This window comes from Rhinoderma darwinii, chromosome 2 (assembly GCF_050947455.1).
Source record: "Rhinoderma darwinii isolate aRhiDar2 chromosome 2, aRhiDar2.hap1, whole genome shotgun sequence".
In the NCBI taxonomy this organism is placed as follows: Eukaryota; Metazoa; Chordata; class Amphibia; order Anura; family Rhinodermatidae; genus Rhinoderma; species Rhinoderma darwinii.
This window is the reverse complement of record NC_134688.1, coordinates 464,808,899-464,830,850: the sequence shown is the minus strand read 5'-3', so window position 1 is coordinate 464,830,850 and position 21,952 is coordinate 464,808,899. Positions and strand designations below refer to the sequence as shown.

Sequence of the window (21,952 nt, the reverse complement as noted above, 5' to 3'; positions counted from 1 at the left end):
ACTCTCCTAACATGTTTATTATAGGAATCCTTGTATTTCACAAAAAGTCTTTCTGCAGTCCAGGACTGATAGACAATTCCCCTTGTCAGGAGGATGTGTCCCAGCACAGTGTGATACTGTCAGTATGTAGGGACACAGCCCTGTGACAAGGGAAATCGTAACACTGTTAATGCTTGCCCAAAAAAGTAGTGTTAAAAATAGTTACGGCAGGGCGGCGGTGAGGATGGGGGGCCCAAGTTTGGGTAACAACCCAGGGCCCATGGTCTACTTAATCCGCCACTGCTGAGAACCACGGGTCTGGCAACTGAAACCCAGTGATCAGTTATCATAGTGGGTGGAAGCTACAGCCAGACGCACATCTGTCCTAGAGCAGCATCCGCAAAATAAATGTGGAATCATATGGCGCTTAATGTGCAGTTACGCGCAATGGCTGTAAAATCTCCATGTTGTACAATAAACAGCCATACACAAAGCTGCCACTAGGGGGCCACTTAGCACAAGTAATATTTTACATAAGCTTCATTTCAAAGAGTTTTTCACTTTTTGTCTTGCTTATGAAGCTGTTGTGTATAATATTGATATGACAGATGAGTGGGCGCAACTTGATGATAAGTCATTTACTGTAAATGGAAAGAAATCTACTGTAAGCAGCGAGGAGATAAGACACACTGCTAATAATAGTTCTGTATGTAATTAATGGCACCGAGATCAAATAGAAAATGCTGCATCTGATGGGTCACGCATGGAGCTAGATATTGCTATTTTTATAGTATACAGAGGACATGTCCACAGATTTAAAGGGACACCAAACCTATGAGCTGTATTTGCTGTTTAGTTTAATGCAAGGCTGGATTATAGCATGGGCAAAAATAGACGTTTGCTTTGGTGGCTATACCTTTATCTTCTAGTGGATCCATCCCCGTAAATGTATTCCTTGGATATTAGTGGGAGACATATATCATGATATTGACCGTGTTACTATTTGAGAAATATAAAGCATTGCATTCAGTAGCACTGTATGGCACTAAGCTGTATGCACTATATGGAGGTATTATGTGAGCACTGTATAGAACGGGATAGGCAAAAAATTTTGCTATATGTAGGCACTATATGGCAATATTATGGGAGCACTGTATAGAGCAGGGGAAGGCAGCATTTCTCTTATGTGTAGGCACTATATGGCAGTATTATGTGAGCAATGTATAGAGCAGGGGAAGGCAGCATTTCTGCTATGTGTAGGCACTATATGGCAGTATTATGTGAGCAATGTATAGAGCGAGGGTAGGCAGCATATTCTATATGTAGGCACTATATGGCAGTATTATGTGAGCAATGTATAGAGCGAGGGTAGGCAGCATATTCTTCTATATGTAGGCACTATATGGCAGTATTATGTGAGCAATGTATAGAGCGAGGGTAGGCAGCATATTCTTCTATATGTAGGCACTATATGGCAGTATTATGTGAGCAATGTATAGAGCGAGGGTAGGCAGCATATTCTTCTATATGTAGGCACTATATGGCAGTATTATGGGAGCACTGTATAGAGCGAGGGTAGGCAGCATATTCTTCTATATGTAGGCACTATATGGCAATATTATGGGAGCACTGTATAGAGCAGGGGAAGGCAGCATTTCTGCTATGTGTAGGCACTATATGGCAGTATTATGTGAGCACTGTATAGAGCGAGAGTAGGCAGCATATTCTTCTATATGTAGGCACTATATGGCAGTATTATGTGAGCAATGTATAGAGCGAGGGTAGTCAGCATATTCTTCTATATGTAGGCACTATATGGCAGTATTATGTGAGCAATGTATAGAGCGAGGGTAGGCAGCATATTCTTCTATATGTAGGCACTATATGGCAGTATTATGTGAGCAATGTATAGAGCGAGGGTAGGCAGCATATTCTTCTATATGTAGGCACTATATGGCAGTATTATGTGAGCAATGTATAGAGCGAGGGTAGGCAGCATATTCTTCTATATGTAGGCACTATATGGCAGTATTATGTGAGCAATGTATAGAGCGAGGGTAGGCGGCATATTCTTCTATATGTAGGCACTATATGGCAGTATTATGTGAGCACTGTGTAGAGCGAGGGTAGGCAGCATATTCTTCTATGTGTAGGCACTATATGGCAATATTATGGGAGCACTGTATAGAGCAGGGGAAGGCAGCATTTCTGCTATGTGTAGGCACTATATGGCAGTATTATGTGAGCACTGTATAGAGCGAGAGTAGGCAGCATATTCTTCTATATGTAGGCACTATATGGCAGTATTATGTGAGCAATGTATAGAGCGAGGGTAGTCAGCATATTCTTCTATATGTAGGCACTATATGGCAGTATTATGTGAGCAATGTATAGAGCGAGGGTAGGCAGCATATTCTTCTATATGTAGGCACTATATGGCAGTATTATGTGAGCAATGTATAGAGCGAGGGTAGGCAGCATATTCTTCTATATGTAGGCACTATATGGCAGTATTATGTGAGCAATGTATAGAGCGAGGGTAGGCAGCATATTCTTCTATATGTAGGCACTATATGGCAGTATTATGTGAGCAATGTATAGAGCGAGGGTAGGCAGCATATTCTTCTATATGTAGGCACTATATGGCAGTATTATGTGAGCAATGTATAGAGCGAGGGTAGGCAGCATATTCTTCTATATGTAGGCACTATATGGCAGTATTATGTGAGCACTGTATAGAGCGAGGGTAGGCAGCATATTCTTCTATGTGTAGGCACTATATGGCAGTATTATGTGAGCAATGTATAGAGCAGGGGAAGGCAGCATTTCTGCTATGTGTGGGCACTATATGGCAGTATTATGTGAGCACTGTATAGAGCGAGGGTAGGCAGCATATGTGGGCACTATATGGCGATATTATGTGAGCACTGTATAGAGCAGGATAGGCAACAATTTCTTTCTATCCATCTATCTTACTGTTTCTTTAATCCCACAGATAATGCTTCAGTTTTACAGCTTTCTAGGTGTGAAGTCTGAACACCCCTCTAATAAAATATATTAAATATATATTATAATGACAGTAAATTTGTTCTTCTTGAGTTGTTCATTTGCGTGCTTCTCAGTAGTCCCTTTGAGAAAATCATGGAGTTATCTTCTAAGTAAATTCCAACGCTCCTACGATTAAGGCCCTTTCACACAGATCAATGATCGGGCGATTGAGTGCGGGTATGAACGCTCGTTCCCAGTCATTCCCCTGTGCAAACAGGGAAGCGATCAGCCAACGAGCGAGCAAATGCTTGTTTATCAGCTGATCAAATCTTTCATATGTAAACAGGAGAGATGGTCCCGACAAGATGCAATTGTATGGGGACAAATGATCATATTAATGATCATTCGTCTTCATACATTCCGACCATTGATCCATGAAGGTAAATGAGCGCCGATCGACATGCTATATCCTCAATCATATTTCTTTGCGGAAAATCCACTGCATAATACAGTAGCAGAGAAGTGGATAAGATTTCGTGATATCCGGAGATTTCACACACAAATGGACCTGCGGTGCGGTTTTTTAAGCCAAGGCATGTGAATTGTGGTTGCGGAATTGCCGGGAAATTGTTGCGGATTTTCCCCATTGCATGCAATGGGGATCTAAAGCTTGCAACAGATAGTCAAGTGTTGCGACTTTTGCGGTGAAAAAAACCACATTATACTTACCTCTGACGTTCTGCAGGCCGGCCTCCTGGGAGGACTTTTTATCCCATGTGACCTCCGCTGCAGCCAATCACAGGCTGCAGCGGCCTCCTAGGATGAAACGTCATCCCAGGAGGTCGGCCTGCCAGCAGGACGGCTATTTCTGCAGATTTCCGCAGCAGACATTTCGGGCACAAAAACTGCACAATTTGGAGCGGTTTTTCGCCCGTAATTCCCTGCGGCCAACGGGGCGGATATAGGCTTACCCTAAATGTATGATTCAAATTTCCCCGTATTTTACTACTCTTTGAAAGGAGATGATGTCACTTAATGACCAATAACGTAACTGTACGTCATGGCGAGGGCAGAAATATGACGCATCAGCAGAACTATGGATAATTGGTATCGCTGCATCCGTAAAAGTCCAAACTATTACAATATTTCAATATTTAACCAGCTAGGTGAACGCTGTAAGAAAAAAAAATGCCAGAATTTCTTTTTTCCGTTCACCTTAGCTTAATAAAACGGATCAAAAAGTTGTATGTACTGAATTACGGCACCAATAAAAACTAAAAACAAGCTATTTCTCTCAGAATATGGCGACACAAATCTAATTTTTTTTAACAAATATTTTCTTCTTCGTAATAGTAGAAAAATATTTTTTTTAAAAAAACATGTAAATTTGTTATCGCATTAAGGCCCTCATTTGCATAAATGTTCTAAACGCCATAACTTTGTTAAAAAACATCGTTTTTAAAATAAAAACACATTGCTAGTAACTACATTCCAGCGCCGATAAACTGATGTGGGAGATGGAGCATTTTTATTCTGGTGACAGAGCCTCTTTAAGTCTGGTAAATCTGTCCGAAAGTTCACACGGTATGCTCTCAATGGGAGTGACTGTCATGACCTGCCTAAGTAGAGTCGTGTGTTAGTGCACCTTCCCTTATCCCTACCAATCCCTTCACCCCCACCTTTAAGAAAAAGACACGTGACACCGAGGTTGGATGTGAAATGGCCACAGCAGCCGTTTTATTAATTTCACAGTTTAAAACAAATTAAATCCGAAACATTCGGATAACTAATTAGGAATCCACCAGAGAATTCCTCCTAATAATTCACATGACCCAACATGGGTCAGAATCATAAATAACAATTTAACGTTAACATTAGACCGAGCAGGGGCAGTCCTTGAAGCCATTTTAGATATTCCTTTTTTACACACCTCGAGTTAGCCATCTGCAAACCACTAATTACCTCCAGCCGTAAACCAGCTCGGAGGCACCGCTCACCTCTGCAGATGGCTCCAACCACCAGAAGTCCACTTCAAGGGGATAACACCCGATGAAGCCTTCAAGTGCTATACCGACCACTAGAAGTCCACTTCAAAGGGATAACACCCGATGAAGCCTTCGAGTGATATACCTTCCACCAGAAGACCACTTCAAAGGGATAACACCCGATGAAGTCTTCAACCATGTACCTTTTTTGGGGGACGCATACCCCCGATGCGACCCCCCCACCAATTTTGTACTGACTGGCCTCAAGGACTCCCCCCGCCAGCTGCCATGACACCAGGACCTACTCCGAATGAAAAGAAAAAACATGTTAAATAAGCACACAATAAAATTACCACACTCATAAACAGACATAATAAAGACCACAAGAGATAACACCAAATGGGCGGGAGGGTGGGAGCTTACTGGGTGAGTGGTTACTTCTCCCGCTGCTTCCGGCTCACTGCCGAAAAACAGCGGGAAGCTCCGTAACGGCCCCCCCTAACTCCTCCCTGTCCCTCCTCCACCTCTAACTTTCCCTACAAAGTTAACCCTTTCCCTCCTAGGGCTGTCATGGAGGCTTCCCTCCTAAGCCCTGCAGGCTGCGTCCAGCCTCGTCTTGACCTGCCTAAGTAGAGTCGTGTGTTAGTGCACCTTCCCTTATCCCTACCAATCCCTTCACCCCCACCTTTAAGAAAAAGACACGTGACACCGAGGTTGGATGTGAAATGGCCACAGCAGCCGTTTTATTAATTTCACAGTTTAAAACAAATAAAATCTGAAACATTCGGATAACTAATTAGGAATCCACCAGAGAATTCCTCCTAATAATTCACATGACCCAACATGGGTCAGAATCATAAATAACAATTTAACGTTAACATTAGACCGAGCAGGGGCAGTCCTTGAAGCCATTTTAGATATTCCTTTTTTACACACCTCGAGTTAGCCATCTGCAAACCACTAATTACCTCCAGCCGTAAACCAGCTCGGAGGCACCGCTCACCTCTGCAGATGGCTCCAACCACCAGAAGTCCACTTCAAGGGGATAACACCCGATGAAGCCTTCAAGTGCTATACCGACCACTAGAAGTCCACTTCAAAGGGATAACACCCGATGAAGCCTTCGAGTGATATACCTTCCACCAGAAGACCACTTCAAAGGGATAACACCCGATGAAGTCTTCAACCATGTACCTTTTTTGGGGGACGCATACCCCCGATGCGACCCCCCCACCAATTTTGTACTGACTGGCCTCAAGGACTCCCCCCGCCACAGCGAAACAGGCCTTGACCACCTTAAGCCTGTGAGTTCCGCCACACCACCACCGCCCTTTCAATTCCTTCTGCTATTGCCAAGCTCCACAGATCAATCCCAACCTCGGTCAAATGAACCCCATCGCTCCTCCAGTAGTTCCCCACTCCTGACTCCAAGTCCCTGTGCCGAACGCAAATGCCCCCGTTTTTGGCTACAAATCGGGACACCGCGCGATTAACCTTAATGCGAGCCTTATTGACTCTTTCCACTGACCTACCCAGCCGCCAATGTTTTCTTGGGACAATGTCCGACCACACAATTACCAACCTGGGATAAGAAACCCACAAACACAACATATCGTGTTTAATATCCCGCACCAACTCACGAAAAGGGCGGACTCCCAAATCGTTCCCACCCACGTGCAAGACCAAGATCTCCGGGACCCTATCAAGCCGGGCATATGTCTGGAATTCTGCTAACACCCTACTCCACGACATACCTCTAAATCCCAGCCAATGCAAAACCGCATCCTGTCGCGGAATGCGCAACTGGCGACCGTCCGGGCGGACGTCCGCCCTCAAAGCCCCCCAATGCACGTAAGAGTGGCCCAGCAACCACACCAAACACGGAGGCGGATCTGAAACGGAAAAGCAAGTTAAATACCACCACACAAAACATTCTTATAAGTGCAAACAGCAAAACTCATAACAGATGGGGGCGGACATAAGACCTAAATCTGTTGGACTCCCAACGACCGATGCGCCGCACCCCCTCATCATCCAACCCCCAGCGCCCTGCTTCCGTTGCCGCGCCGATCCTGAAGGAATGAGATGAGTACGCGTCCGCCGCGACACCGACCGCCGCCAAACATTTTTTGAATACAGCTCTAAATTGAAATCTAGACAAAAATAACCCGTCCTCGTGACATAGCAATGGCAACTCCGGAGACCCCACCTGTGGCTTAAAACCCTGCCTGCACGCCACCGGGCACATAGCCGAACCCGGGAGAGCGAACAACACTATCAGCTTCCCCTTTCCTAATTGGTCAGTTTTTGACCGACGCAACCATACCTCCAGCCGATCTGTATATATGCTCACGTCTCTCAGTCTCAACCCCCCAGCTTGCTTGGTACTCGGCGAAACCAACTCGCCGATTCTAAATGCCCCAAAGAACGCCAAAGAAAAAGCTAACCGAAACAACCTCATCTCGGCCGAAGAACGACAGACCGATGCTAATGATCCGCCCAAAGAGCTCAACAGAGAAAACGACACAGGCCTTCTACGATCCGCCTCGACCCTACCTCGGCGCAAACCCTTCAAAGCCTGCCCCACTAAGAATTCCTTAGACACATCCCTAAAGCCCCGTAACTTGAAACCAAATGCCACCGCCGACATGAAACGGTTAACCTTTGCCAATGAAAACCCCGCCTCCCAGGCGTCCCCTAACCAGTACAAAAGTGCCACCAACCTGTCTCTATCCGTGTTGACGTCACCCAACTCTCTTACCCACTCCTCCCACTGCCTCCAACAAGCAGAATAAGCACTCCACGTTGAGCGCGCCAACGACCTTTCCACCAATCGTTCTACGGGACCGAGACCAGATCCCAAAGATGTTCCGGGCAGACCACGCCGAGACGTTCCGCTCCCGGTGCCAATTGCCGAAACCGGTCCCACTGCGAGCGAGAAAGAGCATCAGCGATACAATTCCGTACCCCCGGCACGTGCACCGCCACCACCCACGCGTTCAATGACAAGCACACCAACACTAAATGTCGCAACAACTGAATTACCGGAGGAGAGGACGCCGTGATGTTGTTAATGGCCAGCACCACCCCCATGTTGTCGCAGTAAAAACGAACCTTCTTATCCCTGAGCCTGTCCCCCCAGATGGTCGCCGCAACCACGATGGGGAACAGCTCGAGCAGGGCCAGATTCCGCGTGAGTCCACTGGACACCCAGCTAGCCGGCCATTGACCCGCGCACCACGGACCCCCCCCATAAGCTCCAAAACCGCCCGCTCCAGCTGCATCCGTAAAAATATTCAAATCACTCGTATCCTGCGCTGGAGCCATCCATAGCGACCGACCGTTATACTGGCCCAAGAAGTCATCCCATACCTGCAAATCAGCCCGATGCTCCTCCTTGAGCCGTACAAAGTGATGTGCCGCACGCACTCCCGCCGTAGCCGCCGCCAACCGTCTACCAAACACCCTCCCCATTGGCATAATCCGGCAGGCGAAATTCAACTTCCCCAGCAACGACTGAATCTCCCGCAGCGTAATTTTCTTTAACTTGCAAGCCCGACGTACCTCCTGACTCAAAGCCCCCAACTTATCCATCGGAAGACGACACTCCATAGCCACCGAATCTATCTCAATTCCCAAAAAACAAATCGTCGTTACCGGGCCCTCAGTCTTTTCTGGCGCCAAAGGGATCCCAAAATCCCTTGCAACCTTCTGCAGTGCATGAAGCAAATTACCGCAAACCGGCAAACCCCCCGGGCCGACGCACAAGAAATCGTCTAAGTAATGTATTAACGAATCGACCCCGGCTACACCCTTCGTCACCCACTCCACGAAGCTACTAAAAGCCTCGAAGTACGCGCAAGAAAGGGAACACCCCATCGGAAGGCACCGATCCACGTAAAAAGCCCCATTCCAAAAACAACCCAACAGCCGTTGGCTTTCTGGATGAACTGGCAACAACCTGAACGCCGCCTCGATGTCGGTTTTTGCGAGCAGCACGCCTGGACCCGCAGCACGAACTAACCCAACCGCTTTATCGAATGAGGTATACACTACGGAGCACAACTCATGATCAATCCCGTCATTTACCGACGAACCCTTGGGAAACGATAAGTGCTGAATCAACCGGAATTTTTGGGGCTCGCGCTTTGGAACAATACCCAATGGGGACACAACTAAATCCTTTATTGGCGGATCAATAAAAGGCCCCGCCATACGGCCTAACGAAACTTCTTTAAACAACTTTTTCGACACGACCTCAGCATGCAAGTAGGCCGATTTAAGGTTCCTCCGCGTAACCGGGACCTCATAAGGAGGCGGAGGAATAATAAAACCAACACTAAACCCTTCGTAAAGCAACTTCGCCGCAGCCCTATCCGGATACTCATTTAGATAGGGGGCCATCCTTTCCACCCTCACCGGTGACAACCCCTTGACCAGCCGAGGAGGACTGGTTCCCTGACCTCTTTTTCCGCATACATTTTGCCGCCCCATGGGATGCACCATTACACTCCGAACACACGTGCTTGAACTTGCACGTGGCCCCGAACTTACACTGGCCATCGTTGAATTGCCAGCAGAATCCCAACTTTGCCCCACCGCCCTGTCCGACCTGACTGGACTGGCCCCCTTGGCCAACGCTCCCGGGAAAGGGCTGCCTAACCGGAGCCGTGACCCTTAACCAGAGAGCAATATCCTTCTGGTCCCATTGAATCGCCGGCCGAACCGCTTTACGCTGACGGAATTGCTCATCGTATCTGAGCCAAGCCTGCCCCCCGTACACCCGATGAGCCTCCCCAATGGCGTCAAAATAACAAAATAACGCCGAACAATTTTCCGGCGCCTTTTCCCCTATTACACTGGCTAAGATGGCGAACGCCTGCGACCAATTTACGAACGTCTGCGGGATAAGCCTATACCGCCGACGCTCCTCCTCGTCCTTCTTGCTCTCATCCCGCTTGCTCCTATCCAAATTGAATTTAGCAAGCGGCAGAAGAGAAAAAATCTCAACGTATTCGTCCTTCCAAATACGCTCACGCACCTCCTGCTTTAAGTGCGCCCCCAACGGACCTTCAAAGCAAACATATACCTCCCCGCGAGCACGATCATCAATACGCACCCGATCGCCGTCTTTTTGGGCCTCGGTCTGTACCGACACCGCGACCGCCTCCGTAGCCGCCATTACGGGGCGCGCCTGTAACAATCCCACTTCCCTGGGGCCCTCCCAAACTACCGCCGGGGACACCTCCGTAACTACTGGCGCCGCCGCCCTATCGAGACGCCCGACCAGCTCCCGCAAGCAACCCACCAAGTCCGCTAGACCCGCGCCGTCGCGCCCGCCCACGCCACTACCGGCCACCGATCCGACGCTAGCAGCCCCCCTGCCGACACCCGACATAAAAATCGCTGGATACGACAAAGATGGAGTTATGCACTCACCGGGCTGCACAGGCGCTGTGTTCCCGTCAGCCGGACCATCCTGCCCTCGCCGATACACGTCCAGTTCACCGTCTTCCAGCTCCTCTCTCGCCGACGACTGGCCATCCCACCGACATCTCCGAACCGGGGATGATGACGCACTGGCAGATGGGCCGGCAACCTGCCGCCCGACCGCTGGGATCCAAACTTCCGACCGGACCTGTTGCCTCGACGTCGCTGCAGGTCTAGGCGTCCGTCTCGACGATCCTGATGAAGCCTGCCCCCTGGCCGGAGCATCACCAGGCGGGGCGGCCGTAGCTAGTCTTCCCGATCTTGCATCTGATGGGGGGGGGTGACAGGGAGCCCGGCCTGCGACTCCCTGAGAACCGCCGGACCCCGTCGCGGCCTGGGATTCCTGCCAGGACGCAGGACCTGGGAAGGGGCGGTCCCCCCAGCTGCCTGGCCTGCAGCGTCCATATTAGGGCTCCCCCTGCGACGCCGTGTCCGCGGGACCACCTCAGGGCTGAGGCGTTCTGGAGGTCGGGACCGCCGGGAGCGACGGGCAGACCCGGCCTGAGTCACCGTCACCCCCGGCGACGCTCTCTGCCTCCTCTGAGCAGGAGCGGGTGTTGTAAACTCCCCTCCCGCCGCCATATTACTGCCAGGAAGGGGGCCGGGGGAGGGGAGCCTGTCCCCCACTTCAACAGACCTCATATGCCGTGCCTGACGTGGCGAATCGGCGTCGGGGATCATTGTAAGTGCAGCCACGGTCTCCTCCAACCAACCGGGACCGTGGTGCACAGCAGCGGCACGCAGCCGCGCAAGCATATCAGCCTCAGACATGACGGAACAGAGCGGGGCAACGGGAGCTTACTGGGTGAGTGGTTACTTCTCCCGCTGCTTCCGGCTCACTGCAGAAAAACAGCGGGAAGCTCCGTAACGGCCCCCCTAACTCCTCCCTGTCCCTCCTCCACCTCTAACTTTCCCTACAAAGTTAACCCTTTCCCTCCTAGGGCTGTCATGGAGGCTTCCCTCCTAAGCCCTGCAGGCTGCGTCCAGCCTCGTCTGGACATCAAAATTGCATTTATGTTCCAGAGCGCAATGTCGGGATACGCTATGTTTCAGATAACCATTTTTAACATTAAACCTATGTTTATTCATCCTATCCCTAAGGGTTTGGGTTGTGCGCCCTACATACAGGTTTAACATACACATATGAATAAACATAGGTTTAATGTTAAAAATGGTTATCTGAAACATAGCGTATCCCGACATTGCGCTCTGGAACATAAATGCAATTTTTTTATTTTTTCCAACTTTTTTTTTTTTTTCCCCAACTTTATAAACAAGAGTTGTTTCTGTGACCTTTCCCCGTTTTTGGCGGTTTTTTTTACTGAATTGGCCCTATCACTGTTCACTTGTATGTGTATATATATATGCATGATCTTGTACTGTATGTGTTATCTGCCTGAGGAAGACGCCAGTCCGGCGTTGAAACGCGTAGCAATCTGTTTACCTTGCTTTTATGCAATAAACCAACTTTTACCAACCAAGCAGCGCCTACAGTATCCCTCTTTTTTTATTTTATTTTCTTTACTATTGAATTTGGATGGGAGATAAAACCCGCAAAACAAATAGCAAATGTTGAGATTTTTGCAGTGTTAGGGCTTATTCAGACGAATGTGATATACCTCCGTGCAACGCGCGTGATTTGCACGCGCCTCGCACGGACCTATGTTAGTCTATGGGGCAGTGCAGACTGTCAGTTATTTTTGCGCCGCGTGAGTACGCTGCGTAAAACTCACGACATGTCCTATATTTCTGCATTTTTCATGAAAATCACACGCACCACACGGAAGCACTTCCGTGGGACGGGCGTGATTCGCGCAACAGCAGTAAAACTATGAATGTAAACAGGAAAGCACCACGTGCTTTTCTGTTTACAAACAGTGTCATAATGATGGCGGCTGTGCGAAAATCACGCAGCCGCGCATCATACGCTGCTGACACACGGAGCTGTTAAGTGCCATTTGCGCAGGCAAAATGACACGTTTTTTGCGCGCGCAAAACGCAGACGTTCGTGTGAATCCGGCCTCAGGGTATGTTCATACGTGCTATTTTCGACGGGGTATTTATTATGCGGCCGTTTTTCAAAACGGCCACGTAAAAAATGGCTGCGAAAAAGAAGTGCAGGTCACTTCTTCAGCCATTTTTGGAGCCATTTTTCATAAACTCTTTAGAAAAGCAGCTCCAAGAACGGCCGTTAAAAACGCAGCGAAAAACGCGACTTTTAATAAAAAACGGCTGAAAATCAGGAGCTGTTTTCCCTTGAAAACAGCTCCGTATTTTCAGAAGTTTTTTAGTAAGTGTGTGAACATACCCTAAGGCCCCATGCACACGAACGTGCTTTTGCGGCCGCAATTCCCGCCAAAAATCCACGGGTGAATTGCGGCCCCATTCATTCCTGTGGTTTCCACGGTCCGTGCATGGCCCAGGAGCCTGGACCGCAGAAAGAACGGACATGCCTTATTACGGCCGTGGCTCATAGGAATGGGTGACACTCCGCTGCCGGCCGACCCCGAAAATCACGGCCGTGCATGAGGCCTAAGAGCTGCGATTCCGCTGCAAAATTCAGACTTCACAAAAAAAACAACTTTTTGTGGTTTAACCCCTTCCCGACATATGACATACAGTTACGTCATAGCCGGGTAGGGGAAGTATGGAACCGGCTCACGGAGTGAACTCGCTCTATACGATCCTGCTCGTTTAACTCGTTAAATGCTGCAGTCAATAGCGACCGCAGCATTTAAATCGTTAGAAAGAGGGGGCGGCCGCCTCTAACAGCTCATCCAGCCCCCCCCCCCGCAATGCAATCGCGGTGGAGCGATGGTTGCTATGGCTGCCTGGGGGCCTAATGAAGACCCCCAGGTCCGCCATCTTTGTACACCTATTAAGCCCTGCCTGTCAGAATCACGATATACTGCAATACATTAGTATTGCAGTATATCGTGCAAGCGATCTAACGATCGCTGGTTGAAGTCCCCTAGGGGGACTAATAAAAAAAGTAAAAATGAGTTAAATAAAGTTGTTGTTTTTTGTGTAAAAAAAATAAAAATATTAAAAGTTCAAAATACCCCCCTTTTCCCATTTTCCCCCTAGAGAATAGTAAAAAATGTAATAAATAAATATAATTGGTATCGCCGCGTCCGTAAAAGTCTGAACTATTACAATATATCATTATTTAACCCGCACGGTGAACGCCGTAAAAAAAAATTGTAAACGCCAGAATCTCTATTTTTTGGTCCCACACCATCTCCCACAAAAAATGAAATAAAAAGTGATCAAACCGTCACATTTACACCAAAATGTTATTATTAAAAACTACAGGTTATCCCGCAAAAAACAAGCCCTCATACCACTTAATCGACGGAAAAATAAAGAAGTTACCGCTCTCGGAATTTGGCGACACAAAATACATTTTCTTTTTTACACTTAGGTTTTTACTTGTAAAATTAGTAAAATATAGAAAAAACGATATATATTTGGTATCGCCGTAGTCGTATTGACCCGCAGAATAAAGTTAACATGTTGTTTTAATTGCACCGTGAATTCCGTAAAAACGGCGCGCAAAAAACCATGGACGAATCGCTGTTTTTTTTCATTTTCTACCCCACAAATCATTTTTGCCTGTTTCCTAGTACATTATATGGCAAAATAAATGATGCTACGAAAAACTACAACTCGTCCCGCAAAAATCAAGCCCTCATAGGACTATATAGACGGAAAAAAGTAAAGACGCTATGGCTTTTGAAAGGTGGGGAGGAAAAACGAAAATGAAAATCTGAAAGATGTTTACGACGGGAAGGGGTTATGTGAATGTGATGTTTTATCTCATGTGACTGCTGCAGCGTCATCCCAAGAGGCCGCACTGCATGGACAACAGAGGGACGCGTCGCCATGACTACAAAGCGTAAGTATAAGCTTTTTTTTTTTCCCCACCGCTGTTTTCTGCAGCGGACATTCAGCCCGAAAAACCTCACCGTAATTTGGTGAGGGATTTAGTCCGGAACTCCCTGCAGATTCCAGGGCGGATACGCTGTGTACTTTTACTCAACGTATCCTGCCCTGTGTGAACATGGCCTAAAAGCCGCAGAAAATGCAGGCGCACATAGAGCTCTTGCTTGTGCTCTCAGTTGGCCACTGGGGGCGCATGGCAAGGTCAGCTCATTCCATCTGTTCACATGTTGTGGTGCTGTGGGGTGGTGTCTGTTGCTGTAGTGCTGCACTTGTGGGGGGACGTGGCCCAGAGCCAAGGAGGCTTGGCACGGTCTGTTAGCATGGGTGCTTTTGGACCACTGGGTTGCTCCCTCTGCGGGAGCGGTGCTGCGGTGGCGGGGGCCGCCATGCGGTGCTGCAGTAGGGACCCACTTAAAAGAGGTCGCCGTGAAGTGGCAAGTGGGCTTATACAGTTTGATCAAAATGTTTACAAAGAACCTCATGTTCATGTTTCTAAATTATGCCTAGCGGCTCAGATCAACGTATATATTGTGGATTGTGCGGTCCATGTCTAGTTTCTCCCAATGCACATAAAGTTTACGTCGCACAAAATTTGCAGCGTTTCTGCAGCAATATGCGCAGCAGGAACACACTATTTGCTGTGTTTATCGGTGACTGATTTACCTGAAATTTTTTGGAGATTCTGATGGCAGATTTTCTGTTGCAGAACATTTACAGCGTCTCCTGCCTGTGTGAACATGTCCTCAAAGTAGGATTTTCATAATGCGGGTAGAACATACGATGCCCTGGGAACGATTATGTTTTTATAATGTTTTAATGTTTGCTATTACAGAAGAGAATATTAGATTTGCATGAGGAGCTCGGTGTAGCCTCAGGTGCTGTGTACACCCCGCAATGTTACATGGCCGCTGCCAATACTGATAACAGCTGTACATTTATAATAGGACAACAAACATAGATGCGTCTATTGTGTTACCATTCGCCAGGTATCAGGTTCTGAGTTTCTATTCACTGACTATGTGACCATTGTGTCCTGATATAAATATAAGCATTTCAATTATTTGTACATGTGAAAAATTCAATTATTTTCTAGGCTCGATCGTTTAAATGGAGATTGATTCGCTGACCATTGTTTGTTTCAGCGCTGAAGGGGGGGGGGGAGGATCTCTGCAAATTAAATTTGCTTGGAGGTTCTTGTAATATGTGCAGTGCTGTGGTTAACCCTGTAAATACTGAAGTCCTGCGCAGAAGATACTCGGAAGATAGATAGATAGATAGATAGATAGATAGATAGATAGATAGATAGATAGATAGATAGATAGATAGATAGATAGATAGATAGATAGATAGATAGATATGAGATAGATATGAGATAGATATGAGATAGATATGAGATAGATATGAGATAGATAGATAGATAGATAGATAGATAGATAGATAGATAGATAGATAGATAGATAGATAGATAGATATGAGAGAAACAGAGAGGACTCTTGTAATTACGTGGTAGGGAGACAGACAGGTGAGCCCTAATCTACCCGCCACTCAATCCCTGCCTACTTGCACGGCCCATCCTAGGCGACGGCGTACAACTGGGCGACGGTCCCTACGCTCAATAAGTGCACGACAGACCAGACAAGGGTACACAGAAGCTAAGGGAAATGGGGAAGTTGCCCATGGCAACACCGTGAGCAACAAGAGTAGTGAACGAGCCGAGTCAAACCAGGAGTGCACGAGGTACCAAACGCAGAGCAGGAGAGTAGTCAGTAAAGCCAGGGTCAATTAGAAGCAGAGGTCAATAAGATTAGCAGGAGCAGCAGAGCCAGGAAACAAGACAGAATCACAGGCAGAGGACAAGCAGGAAATGAAGGTATAAATAGACAGAGGGCGGGAGCTAGCTCCATCTGGCCAGGCTGTGATAGGTTCTCCCACTCCTCAGCCTCCCAGCCTGAGTGGTAGCAGATCGAGTCACTCTAACAGACCTAGGCACAGATGCAGGCTGATTAACCACGGGCGTCGACAAAGAAGCTGTGTCAGGCAAATCCATTACAACTGTGAGTGGAGATTAGAATTGGTCATGAGGTGGAATTGGGGAAAGATGAATATGAATTGAAGAATATGGGAACAGAGGGGAGAAAGAAAGTTCCAGAGAGGAGGAGGGTGAGGTCCCTGATTTAGTACCTGATTGTCATGCAGGACGCAGTCCACCCACCTGCTCCTTTTTATTGTATGTTATTCTGGTCGTTGGTGAGATCTTTCTTCCACAAGCCGTCTAACTTGCTGCGGCAGCCAACAGGAAGGAGGTCTTGGTCGGCAGTTATTAATAGGGTTCTGGGGTCCTGTCGGAGGAATGACAACCCCTCTTTCAGTGTGGGACTCTGTTATGGATGTTCTGTATTGTGCCTGCAGGGGGCAGTCCCGGGAACAGGTGCGTAAATGGGGTGCAGGATCCCTGGCAAATTTTTCCCGTTGAGTTGTCACGGTTTGACTGGGGATAATGACCTAACAAGACCACCTTCTGGGTTCTTCAGATTTTTCAGAATGTTGTACAATATATTGTAATAATGGGGGATTTACACTGGAAGTTATTTATACTGGTGTCTTTTTATGTGGCAGAGGGGTCTTTGGGCCAGCTCGGGCTCTAGGGCTTTGTTGTGATGGCTAAATTTGCACTCATATAGCTACAACCCTGTACATGGAGGGGGAACTACTTGTTAATATTTCTGTGAAAAAAATATTTGACAGTGATGATGGCTATATATAGACACAAACACACAATACAAACTTACACACAAAACACACACACACACACACACACACACACACACACACACACACACACAATACAAACTTACATACACAAACACACACAATACAAACTTACACACAAAACACACACAATACAAACTTACATACACAAACACACACAATACAAACTTATACACATACAGAAACACACACAACCATTCAATAGACCCACTGCAAATATTTCAGAAAATTGACCATTGAATTAATGTTATAATCACGGACTCTATGACACCTGCAGATCTGCCGGATTTTGTAAATGCTGCAAAACAACATTTTATATCTAATTACTCAGTGATAATAAAGTGTTATTGGGACTGTTAGACAGGACTGAGAACCCGCCGGCTCTGATTCACACACAACCATCTATTTTTAGGGATGTCACCCTAAAAAAAATAAAAAATATGCCAGGGCTATAATGCCAGGGCTATAATGTCTGAAGAGGCATTAAGCAGCGGGGCTTTCCTGTTTGCACAATCGTTATGGGCGTGGTCATGAAAATAAAGGGCGTGGTTAAGGAATGGCCTAGTAGATTTTTCCCTATTTCAGACCTGGGTGTCTTTCCTAGGCCCCCGACTGCCAGCCTAATCTATCGGGAACCCCTCAATCTCATCAAGGTGCTAATGAGCTGACAGAGGGAGCCTTCCCCCCTGTAAAACATTTTAGGTGCCACGTCCCTATTGACAGCGGCATATGTGATGTTAAATGGCCGAGATCTGAGTCATCCCCAATCCCGGCTGTATAACACTAATACTGTATTATAACTTACACGGGGCATCGAGATGTGGGCCGCGGCAGCTGAGGTGAGTTGTGTTAATTATAACCACATCCAGGGTGCCTCTTTTTAGGGCACCCTAGCAGCCATAAAAAGTGCCATGGCGTCATCCTGGTGAGCCCTGGCACCATGATACCCCTGGGAACAATGTAATCTTTTAAAGCTGAGTTCATACATGCCCATTCTACAGCTCCCTCTGGAGGACACTTAGAGAATTACAGGTGTGATCACATGATCATTTCTGAAGGCCCGCCCAGTGTAATAAATGCTGAATACTGCATACAAGGACCCTCTGGGAACATGGGCTCCAAGGAACGATTTGGGGTAATGGATTTTCTCTGAAAGCCTTAATACGAAGTTATTTAAATTTTCCTTTGCATGGATGGTTAATAATTACACAATGATTATTGGTTGAATTCGCAGCAATTTTATTGCTGACATGGACAATTTTAGAAATTCTTAAAGGCTGGAGAACTCCCCTGACCTTGTCCGGCTCATAGCTGGAAGTTTACTATAATAACTGAGTGTAGGTGAAATGCTCCCTGGTAATTTCCTGTTTTAAACACACACAGACTCTGTATGGTAGCCCACGGAGCAAATGTAGGTTTTAATAAGGGATTTTATAGAACCAGGAAGACATATATAATAATTTGTTGCCAAGACCTCCTCAAACGCATAGTTTGCTGTGTACTTTACCACTAGGGGGAGCTTAGGCTCCAACTGCATACTGTGTTATTATTGCGTTTAATGTATATTCAGTATGCAGTGAGCTCTTGGTCTCCCTCTAGTGGTGGCTGCAGGCAGCAAGAATTTTATTATTTAACTCTAAAGTCTATGCAGGGAATTTGGAGCTCTGTATCAGAAAAACAGAGATTCGACCGATATAAAGATATATTAAGAAATTAATCCGCACAGAATTTTGATCCCATTTAAAATTGGTTCAACGGTGGATATTCAGTGTTACCAACTTGTTAACGTTGAATGTGAATCTGCAGATTTAGTTCTGCGTTTCTATGAGTAGCGACATCTACAAATATTGATGCTGCGAGATACTGAACGTTCTGCTTCTGACTGTTTTTTTTTTAGATCTGCGATAACTTCTTTTTGCTGCACTGAATTCACATTCCAGAGTAAACCTGCTAAATAATGTACAGATACCCATAACCCTGACTGATATCCTGTCTGTAGGATACCGCCGGGCAATTTGTCACGATGGTCGGAATGCGTCACAGTTTCGATACTGTTGCCGAGAGACGTCACTAGGTGAAAAATGTTAATGGACTGAATTCCCCCAGAACCACTTGGGTTTGTGCTCGTTTCTGCTGGAGGTTTGTAAATAATTTACTTTTTGCTTGAATTGTGCTCAGCATTGAAATCATCCTTCTGTTCCTCACCAGAAAAACAAAATGTTCAAATCCTTACAATTGTATCCAGTCTAGACCATGCTCTGTGAGCTAAACACTTCAGCAGCAGCTGCACAAATCTCACTAGTTATTTGCAACAAAGTATCAGTCTGGAGTTATTTATCTTACGGAGCATTGTCTAAAGACAATGGGGGTAACTTATCAAAACTTTTGGCATTTTTACACCTCCCTCGACCAGAACGCTGGGGTAAATTATAATGAAAATCTACGCCAGCTAGCGTAGATTTCGCTCTATGGGCTGTAACAATGTAGGGGCCCATGCTGGGCTCCTATATGGCCCCCCTCAATCAGACTACCCTCCCCATTGGATAGTTAAAAATGATATTAAAAAACAAATTATGCTAATTTCACAGCTCCATTCTCCTCTCCAGCTGCTCGGCGTCAGGACTTTGTATGAGCCGCGTTGGCATGATGAAGGAGCCCGGGGGGGGGGGGGGTTAGTGAAGTGATTATATGTTTTTTTATTTATTTCATGGCTGTGGTGGGGGGAATGGATGGCGCATGGCCCAGCCGAAAGATAAGGCCCATTTATTAAGAAGTTTTTGCCTCTTAATAAATAGGTCGCAGTTTACTCCAACTTTTCCTTCTATTAAGAGTGGTGTATGAAATGGCAGTCTTAATAAATTGCTCCCTGTGTTAGGCCCCAAGCACACGGCCATGCCCGTAATCACAGGCCGCGATTGCGGGCACAGGCAACGCCCGCGCACATTTTTGGTCCGTGCTCTCATACAAAGTATGAGAGCACGGACCGTAAAAAGCAAAAGATTTGACTTGTCCTATCTTTTGCGGAACAATTAGATGGCCCGGACACCTTCCGTAAATAAACGGGAAGGTGTCCGTGAACAATAGAGGTAAATGCGTCCGTAATTGATGTTTTTTACGGTCGTGTGCATGGGGCCTGACTTCCCTCAATCCAGCGCCAAGTCCGATTGAGAAGCCCTGCTGGATCCGGCTGTAACTCTCCTTTTCACCATGGCTGATAGCGTCAGGTTGCTGGCACCCACTGATGATGTCAAGCCTGTCGGCCCATTTAAGGGGGTTACATCCTGCAATGTCATGCCTGCAGCTCACGGTATATCCTTTGTTTGGTTATTGTCCCTATAGCTGGATTCACACGACCATGTTACGTCCGTAATGGACGGAACGTATTTCGGCCGCTAATCCCGGACCAAACACACTGCAGGGAGCCGGGCTCCTAGTATCATAGTTATGTACGATGCTAGGAGTCCCTGCCTCTCCGTGGAACTACTGTCCTGTACTGAAAACATGATTACAGTACGGGACAGTTGTCCTGCAGCGAGGCAGGGACTCCTAGCATTGTACATAACTATGATGCTAAGAGCCCGGCTCCCTGCAGTGTGTTCGGTCCGGGATTAGCGGCCGAAATACGTTCCGTCCATTACGGACGTAACATGGTCGTGTGAATCCAGCCTATTGCTTTTTGACTCTGTTCCTGACCTTGACCTCGGCCTTGCTGGATGACTCTCCTGTCTCATCCTTTAGATTTGTCGCTAGGCTCCTGTTTTACTCCTAGTACCGAGTTCCTCAATTGACTCCTGACTACGGTTCTGTCTCATCCCATTGCTTGTTACTTCCTGACTGGACTACTAATAGATTGACGACCCCTGACGACTTTCCTTTTTCTGCTATAAATCACCGGCCGCCAATCGGTGACTATTCTGGGGACCGCGACCTGGGAATGTCCATACCTCCTTGCTCAGCTTACAGGGGAAAAACAGCGAGTTTCCTTAGTGTCCGCACCCCAGTCTAGCCAGCGCCAAACCGATTGCAGCTTATCTGGTGAGAAATGTAAGAAACTGAATCCAATTATATCCGCTTCCGGCTGAGAGCATAAATGGGGGTGTACAAGTTTGAAGTCTGAATGTAAACGAGCGTTTCATACACCAGTCTTGGTCAGGAATAAGATCTTATGTTTTCCTTTTGCTACAAAGTGAAATCTATGCCAGCTATCGTAAATTTCCACTACTTTACGCCAGTTTAAGGCGTAAATTAAAGTGTTTTTTTAAGCTGTGTCCCCGCCCCTCTCACTAAGCCTCGCCCACTTTTTCAGTGTGCCAAGAGTGTGGGAAAATGGTAAAAAGTTGCAAATTATTGTGCAGATGTTTGAAGGCATTCTGCTTCTGATTTTTCAGCCGTTTTTCGGGACGTTTACGGTCCGAAAAACGGCTGACAACACTCCGTGCGAACATACCCTTAAAGTTCTTTGACAGGGCATGTATACTTGACAACAGTCCCATTTTCCTGCATGACTGTTCTGCAAACCGCATCACATAAGGGCTGGGTTTTGTTCAAATTTTGTGTTAAAAGCAGTGTTTCTGGCAGTTTTAGGGATTCAAATGTTGGTATGTGCTTTGCAGTCAAAAGACGTAGGCTATTCCAAACCAGTCTACAGTTTGAGCACCATTGAGAGCCGATAGTGTTCTAGAAACCAAGGCCTATAGTCTTCTGATAGATTTGTAGTGGAACATAAAGGAATTTAAAGGCTATGTCTACCTTTGTAGCCATTTATTATGGCTCCAATCTAGAATTAAACATGAAGC

General features: G+C 46.8%; 1 long non-coding RNA gene across 1 annotated transcript in view; it reads left to right on the top strand.

The window, feature by feature from the left end:
- LOC142741633 (uncharacterized) overlaps window positions 1–21,952 on the top strand; it is a 46,953-nt gene that overhangs the window by 8,852 nt on the left and 16,149 nt on the right. Inside the window, exon 2 of the long non-coding RNA XR_012881211.1 lies at window positions 19,156–19,295. This is a non-coding gene — a long non-coding RNA (uncharacterized LOC142741633). The remainder of the gene's footprint in view (window positions 1–19,155; window positions 19,296–21,952) is intronic.